General features: G+C 38.1%; 1 long non-coding RNA gene across 1 annotated transcript; it reads right to left on the bottom strand.

The window, feature by feature from the left end:
- Positions 1-4,757: 4,757 nt before the first annotated feature.
- LOC310872487 lies at positions 4,758-8,956 on the bottom strand. The gene is made up of 7 exons (XR_014570392.1): positions 8,833-8,956; positions 8,552-8,619; positions 6,908-6,991; positions 5,862-5,963; positions 5,697-5,771; positions 5,239-5,370; positions 4,758-5,082 (listed from the first exon to the last, which is right to left on the bottom strand). It is a non-coding gene; the product is annotated as an uncharacterized lncRNA (long non-coding RNA).

Genomic DNA, 8,956 nt, shown 5'->3' with positions numbered 1-8,956 from the left:
GACTATAAAAACTAATAACTATACCTACACTGCCTTCATCGGGGTGACTGCGTATTCGTTTTCTTTTAGTTTTCTTTTTGCTAGCTTTGCTGTTAGTTTTAGTTTTGTCCCCCATCGCATTGTGAGCTTGTAGATCTCCTATTTTCACAATCTTTGCATGGCACAGAGGTGCAAGGTAAACTATGAAATAGGGCTTAAGTGTACTATCGATTTGTAGATGTAGCCTACAGTACTGTATATTACATACTATATGTAATTTATATATTTATATACTGTATATATATTTTAAATAAACAGGCCTATACAGGTATATTTTAAACACGCTTCTTGATTACTCGATTAATCTTAAAAAGTAATAGATATTGTTATGAAAATCATCGATAGTTGCAGCCCTATATACACCATCTGGTGACATACCTGTTTCAAATCAAGTTGGTCATCATCGTCGGGTCATTGCGGGTCAAATAGCAGGAATTACTGACAGTGTAGTTGAGCAGAACTAACACAACCTGATCACTACAGGCAGTTGGATCCATCACCACAGTTCCTTCGGCGTATACCACAGCGCCAACTGGTGGTGGGGTACTTGTAAGCCAGACCTGTGTAGCTGGAAACGGGTCCAGGTAGTTTCCACTATTTCTGGTCTCTTAGGACACACACCTGAAATGCAATTCTTCAAAAGCACTTTCCACATTTTGGTGGCAGCATATTAGAATGCATTTTTTTTGTTACCTGAGAAAACCTATAGGCTACTATGGAGACCATAATGTCAGCATCAGATTTTGTTTTCTGAACTTCTTTTCTTTTTCTTTTTTCTTCCTTGGGGTTGAACCATTGAGGGGCACGTATGGAAGTGTGAACTTGGGACAGTTCAGTGAGGAATATTGGGCCGCAGGGATGTGCAGAGGGTGTTAAGCGGGTCAGGGGCTGAAATCCCGTAAGAGGGCACTTTTGGACAAAAACAGCGAAAGATCTACAAGCTAACAACGTGTCGCAGTTGACAGCTTGCAGATCAGCTATTTGCAGGGCGCAACCCAGCTCTCTTTAGCCAGTGGAGATGCGATGTAGGCCTATAGCCTACGACATGGATTTCTAAACAAATTTGTTCAACTAAAAGTAGGCTACTGCGTTCAAGTTCAGGAGACTTCGGAAAAAAGCAACTCTCCTTAACGCAGCTGCCTTCCGGCATGGCATGGAAAGGAGAGGCATTTGCATTTCTTCCACCATGTAGTAAATGCTAAATGCTAAAGTTACGTCATAAACAATTAGTACTGTATACACACATCACAGCAGCAGCAGCTTTACCTGGAATGAACAGGGTGAAGAGAAGAGCTGCTGACACAATGAAACGCATCTTGTAGAATGTAGATCACAAAACCTGTCGAAAATATTTGAAATATGAAATGGGGGAAAAATAATAGAAAAAGGGTATTATATATAATACTGACTGCATGTTGCCACAAGTTGCACTTAATGAAACAAATTTTAATGTTCAAGTTACGTTTACTCACAAATCACCACTTTTTATACTTTGAAATGCATATATGTCATTAGTAAGTCTGCTGCCTCTCTGCTTACCTTAGATTTAGAACCTCCGATTTAAGAATCCACTTGTGAGTGAAACTTAAATGATGAACACACTGCCTCTCATGCAGTGACCAATCCGACACCCAAAGTCGACATGGACGCAATGCTTCCAAGGTTTGAGCACACTTTGAGCCAATGAAGGAATGCGTACAGTCTGTACAGATCATGACTAATTTATTTATTTATTTGATTTATTTATTTTGTTTCTCACATTTGAACACTCAGATCCCTATAGGCCTATAGTTGGTGATTTTACAAAGTGAAAGTGGTGTGTGTGTGTGTGTGTGTGTGTGTACACTACAGTATTTCCATTTCTGCATTGTCAAGTCTAAATGTTGTTTAATTTTGTTATAATAATAAAAAAATCACACCCGTGTGAAGTGAGGGGCGCTAAAATATTAAAGTCTAACTCATGTTGATTAGGACGGTGATGTAATGGTGATGTAAAACAAACGGTGCCAACACAAACATTAAACGCCATTAACAATGAAGAGACAATGTAAATGACACATGTAAATGTATTCCACTGTTTGACTGTCTGTTTTTCCGTTTTGTGTTTCCTGTGAGGACTGCGGATGAAAATTTGCAACTGTGCTATATCCGGTGTATTTACGTCCATGTGACGTCCATTAATATGCATTGTCCTGTCCAAATAAACAAATAAAGTAAAAGTAACATTATGACGTAAATTCTCCCTTCATTGTCAATGCATTTACAAAACAAACATTGAACTAAAGACAAACATTAAACCTGTGTGTGAAGTGAGGGGCGCTCTTATCATCATAGCCTACATCATCTCATTCCGGCCAATCACAATTTGTGTCCTCACCTTCGTCTTCAATGTTTGTGTTACGCAATGTTTGTGTTTACACAACACTCCAAATTGTCCATTCATTGTCAACGGGAATTTTATGTTTGTGTTAGGAGTCGGACAACGGATCGAGGGGCTGTTATAGCGCCCCTCAAAAACCACACCTGTGTGAAGTGATCAGGGCGCTCGATCTTATCTCTTATCATGGCCTACTTGTGTGCAACAAGCAAGTATAGGCACTCGACAGAGTGCAGTTCTAGTTGTGTTAAAAGTTCACCATACAAAAACATATATGAGGAATTTCCATTTCACATCAAAATCAGCTGATCCACAAGCTCACGTGTATAGGCCTACAGGCCCAATCGGCATACCCATGTCTTGTTGTTTTGCTTGACAACAATTTGAAATCAATGCATGCAGGGTTCAGGATACAACACATGAAGGCAGATCTTTCATAAGCCAATCTGAGCGTTTTTACTTTTTGAGGGGCACATAGCTCCTCCTATATTTAGCTATAGTGTTCTTCTTTTTGTCCTAACACAAACATTAAATTCCATTGACAATGAATGGGGAATTTACATCTGTGTCTGAGTAAATCGGCAATTATGTGCTATCACAAACATTTAATGCCATTGACAATGAATGGGGAATTGATATGTCATGTGTACACGAGCAAATCGACTATTGTCGTCCTAAACAAAAATATTCTGTATTTTTGTTAAATTCCCATTGAAAGGAGAATTTACATCATATGTGTCTGAGCAAATCGACATGTTACAGCATGATGATGTATGATCATAAGAGCACCCCTCACTGAACACGGCCCACGGGTGTGATTCTATTTTTTTATCCATTGTTCTTGGAGTGATCTGGAAAAACCTTAAACATTTTAGTTTAATGAATAATATGTTATTTTTGACCAGTCTAGACTAGATTGCAGTGGTTGGATTTGGTCTCCCTATATAGACATAGCCTAAGGTCAGGTAGGACACCTACTGGCTGACACATGGTACTGCCTGAAAGATAAAAATGCCATATCTCCCCAACAATATTACAGTAATATGTATCACGTAAAAAAGGTCACTGCAATTCTCAAACATTTGTTCTCTTATGTGTTTAAAAAAAAAAAAATCTTTGATTTCTTCATGAAATTACAGAGAAGATCATTGAAATTTGTTTTTAATTCATGGGAACTTTGGCTTTTTAAATGTTTTTAAGTAATATGTTTTTAAGTAATAATTAAAAACAAAATGTAGCAAACAAAAAATAAAGGGTCCAGTAAAGATTGATCTGCCCAGTATTGGGGACCCACGGCCCAAAACCCCAGAATAGGGCACTGTATGTGCGCGACTGTGCGTCCATGTTTGGTGTGGTCTTTTTGTGGGGGTCCCTCCCTCCATTTCACACCAGAAATGTAGGCCTAGTACATATTGGATGTCAAGATGTTCCATTCCACAATAACTTGTGAGCATGTCATTTGACAGTAAAATAAGAAATGTAAACATCTAGATATATAATGTTAATAATGATATGGACGACACACATATGTTGTTGGGCAGGCCATTATTATTATATATTTTGGTGGGGATCTTTTTGAGGGCCCTGCATGGGAGAGTCACAGGTGTCATCATTATTTTCTATTTTTTAACTTATTGTTATAGTTGTCTGAATATTATTATTGTAAAATAAATGTGAAACAAAAAGAAAATAGCATATACTGCATATCACACAAAGACCTCTATCCAGGGCCACTGCTCACGTTCACAGCTAGTGTAACCTACTGTAGTATTTTAAGGTTATTATTTGTATATTTATGTATTATGTTTTTCTTTGTTTGTGTTTTCAAATGTGAATGACCAGACTATTCGGTACTGATTAAACATATACAATAATAAAAAAAATAACACAACATTCTAATTTCCAACAGTAAAATGTATGATTTGCTGGTTTGTTAAAATGTTTGCGCCTGATGGAATTGGTTGGAATAACGTGTTCCTTCCACGCCCAACCGTGCATGAAAACTCCCCCTTGTCAGGTGAAAAGAAGCTGCTTGGCATGGACTCCTCAATGAAGGAAGCATGAGGTCAGTCCGTTGCTCTCCCCAGGTTGGCAGAGGGAGTGTAGCTCCCAGGATTACATTAAACAATTGACACTGGGTGGAAAAAAAGGGGTTACAAAAATCGTGTGATAAGCATTTAAGTAGAAAAAAGAAGAATGAGTCTGCACACTGGTGATGCAGGAAAAAGCTCCTCTAAAGTTTATTGCTGCTCGTCAACGTTTCGATCTTAATAGATCTTCATCAGGACATATACATGTGAATGGACATAAACACATTATGTTTAACTAGTACACTAAATGCACACTAAAGCAGAAACCACACCAAAGGGTCGCCATGCAACTCCTTGCAACCTAACCTCGCATCACCAGCCTGGTCTGTTGTGTTACTAAATAAATTGCTGTGTGAACCGGTTTGGAGCGGATGATATCGTTACGTCATGTTGTAGTCATTGTTTTGTAGTCATCAGGCAGGCATCATCTGGAACTTCCTTTCCCTCAAACCGGAAGAATTACAATAAAAGCTTTGTAGGCCTAGTAGCCTACATATTGACATATGGGATGGCTGCAGACGGCCTGCAGGGACCAATCTGGCGGAGGAGGCACACGCAGAGTATCACACCTAAGATCTGTACCAAGAGTCCAAGACAATATATATCATTTTTAGGCAATCATATAAATGAGTGCTGTGTGCAGTTTTAATGCACATCAGCTGTCTGTTATTATGTGGGTGTTAAGAAAAGGTCTTTGAGGTCACAGAGATGGCGTATTACTGTAACACATACCAATGCTGCTGAACAGCCAAAGGCCATTCCCAGGGCTGCACGGAAGATATCATCGACAGTTTTCATCAATGTGGGTTTAATTATCTCCCAATCAGACCGATTTTGATATCTTGACTCTACCAACTGCCATACCTAAAAAGAGGAAGAAATTCTTCTCAAATATATTTGCATGGCCCTTAAAGGGCTATACAGGACCACACTTAAATTAAACAACACACATGCGCGCGCATACACACACACACACACACACACACACACACACACACACACACACACACACACACACACACACACACACACACACACACACACACACACACACACACACACACACACACACACACACACGGAGCGTGTCTTGAGTGTACAGGTTTTTTTTTTTACTTATAACAACTTGACAGTGCAATATCTGTTCAGTCATAAATCTGTTAGAATATTTAAACATCCAAAGGGCTTACCCCAGATGAAATCTGAGAGACTTGGATGCCTCTGATGAACAGAACGATAGCTCCAACCATCATCAGTACCAGATACTACACAGGATAGATACAGTACTGTATGAACAACGGTGTTGATAATGTGATAGTACAATATAAAATTGACAATAGAATAGAATAACATACCACTCCAAGCGCAAAGGTGTTCTCTTTGTGAGCTCCAAATATCCCCAAAAAGGAGAGGAGCACAAAGGCCACAGCCATCACATAGGTGATTGGATTGGCAATCTGATATCAGAAAAACACAGTCAACAGAGAGAGTCAGCTACAATCTAACACACTAACAGTGGTTGACGGTTCGGGCCCATTTTGGGTCGCGGACACATTTTTAAGGGTTCCTTTATTAAATGTTTCCTACATTTTGTTTTAAAATATTATTATTTCCAAACATTTTCAAAAAACATTAAATAACATTTATTTAATTATTTAAAAACAAAATGCATTGATTTCTTTTCACGAAATTCACGAAGCAAAAAAGGAAATATCTAAGAAATTCCATAACTCATAACTATCCCTGCTTTCTGATGGTCATCATGTGTCCTTTTTTGTGTCTTTTGTATTGTTAAACTTATTTCTGTCATTTGATGTCTTGTATCGTTTAAAAAAGTCACACCCGTGTGAAGTGAGGGGCGCTTTACCTACCCTTAGCCTTATCATCTTACATCATCGCGATATCAGAACATACAATTTCTTTTCCCTTTTTATCTCCTTTATGATGAATTCCTGTTCTCTTCTTTGGCTATATAGAAGTGTCTATTTGTACGTCTCTAAATGTTTTGATGAATTGAACATGGTGGACCCTCTTGTAAACAAGTGTAATGCTTTATTGGGTCGTCCACTCACAGTTAACAGTCTTTGTATTGAGTTGTGCTTGAAATGTACTGTAATTCTGCAAACCTTTAATACATATTTCAATCAATCAATCAAATGCCGAATTGCTCAGTGACAGACAAAACAAACTCTGTCCATTGTCAATGGCAGACAGACAGACAGACAGACAGACAGACAGACAGACAGACAGACAGACAGACAGACAGACAGACAGACAGACAGACAGACAGACAGACAGACAGACAGACAGACAGACAGACAGACAGACAGACAGACAGACAGACAGACAGACAGACAGACAGACAGACAGACAGACAGACAGACAGGACAGACATCATTACCTGTGAGTCTTGTTCCCAGGTCCTGCCCACTGTGCCCAGGATTGCCACTATACAACTGGCAATAAACCACAAACATCCTGTAATCTGAACAAAAGATCTCCAACTCAGAGACTGATTTCACAGTTCAGTTCAGATATGCCTATACAGTCTAAATGGCATGGACAAGGAACAGAGGTCTCCATGTCTGAACAGCAATTTAGTAAACAGAGTAGACAATTATATTTTAGGTCAATATCAATTTTCAATTGTGGAAAAAAGTACTTAGTTAAGTAAAAGTATCAATACTGCTGTAGAAATACTCAATTCAAAATGTACTTGAGTAAAAGTACAAAAGTATTGGTATCAAAAAGTAGAATGAATGAATTTCAAGTTTTCAAATGTAAAAAACTATTTTGGAAAATAGCAGATCTACAAGCGCACAGTGTGTGCATTGTGAGCTTGTAGATCGGCTACTTTCAAATGGCCAAAATGTACAGTATATAGGGCTTAATGGGAAAGGTCACCCAAAATCACCTTTTATTACATTTTCAGAAGTATAAATGTGTCAGTTGTGATAGGGAGCAATGCTATAGAACAATTCTCTCATCGGCTTATAAGTATAAATGTGCATATCTAATTAATATCTATGTTTGTTTCATATCAGATTTGTATTGCGGGCGCGTGGTTTGTTTCCCTGTGTGTTGACGAGATCTTGCTCGAGAAAGTTATTACAAACCATGAATTTTACAATATGTTTACTTTATTATCGCCTATATTAACCACATAAAATAGCTGCTGCTGCTGCACATATGGTTCATTGAAATGGTAGATCAACAAAACCACAGTGAACAGATTCGGTATAGAAGGTATGCGCGTGACATCAACATCATCTGAAGGTATGCGCGAATGCCTACAGCCTACTACTTTCACTTGTGGCCCATACATCCAGACAGAAAAGTCTGATGCATTAAACAACGTTAAACTCACTTTGCCACTCGATTTTGCCACTCACTTTATGCATGTGCATATACCCTCTATAGGGAAACACATATATTCAATATGGTCATTCAATACATCATTCACTGGTTACCTAAACATTTTTTTGAGAGTGAAAAGTTAACTAAATACCCACCTGTTTTGTTCCTTTGTGTTTGTTATGTTTCTTGCCCACTGAACCTTACATAATACCTGTGTATACATATACTGTAGGGAGCCAAAATATACATTTTGTTTGTTGATTCTATTTATTGTTTATTTTTTCCCACGCTTGGGTTTTGATGTTCCACTTCCCACTTAATTGATGAGCTCCTGCTGTGTGTCTGGTAATCACTTTACTTATGTCAGCTGTGTGTCTGGGCAGTGGCATTCAGCGAGAGAATGGGGGTGAGCTCTAGGCTCAATATTTTCTATTGACCGTTTATCTACGTTTTGATCGTTTATACCTACGTTTTCATTTATTAACATTTTCAGTACATTTTTGGACCTTGTTTATTTGTCAATAAATCAACTACAATAAGATTGTTTCTGGATTTGATTGAAAGAAACGCGTCATACAGTTCCTGCCGACAGCTCAGCCTCATAGCACTACTTCTATTTTGTTTGATTTGAAGAAGTAGTCGCTACAACATATACTACTGAATTCTGATACTATACTAGTATACATACCCCAAGTAGACCATTGAAGACATAAAATAACGTTTTCAGATAGGGGTTGACTTTTTGTGGCATTTTACCTAAGAAAGAAAGAAAGAAAGAATCCAATATAAATCCAAATCAATGTAATTGGTAAGTAATGCACAATATGATGTTCAATAATATATGATCACAACCGTTTTTACTAATTTTACTTTTAAATTTACTTTTCATCGAGTAAAACAAAGTGGATACTGTGGTCTATATGTTGTACTTGAATAAAATGTTAAGTTATCCGTGCGGGGAAATCTTACCTCGGCCTCCAAGATTGTTCTGTAGAACTGATCAGTTAATTGTTAATAGACTTGTTGAGTTGCCTGTGAGCAAGAAAAATGCAGCAGACAAGTACAGACCAGTATTATTTGGACTCTAGACAGC

Source organism: Protomyctophum parallelum (genome assembly GCF_964188405.1).
Source record: "Protomyctophum parallelum genome assembly, chromosome: 15".
In the NCBI taxonomy this organism is placed as follows: Eukaryota; Metazoa; Chordata; class Actinopteri; order Myctophiformes; family Myctophidae; genus Protomyctophum; species Protomyctophum parallelum.
This window is presented reverse-complemented; position numbering and strand designations above follow the sequence as displayed.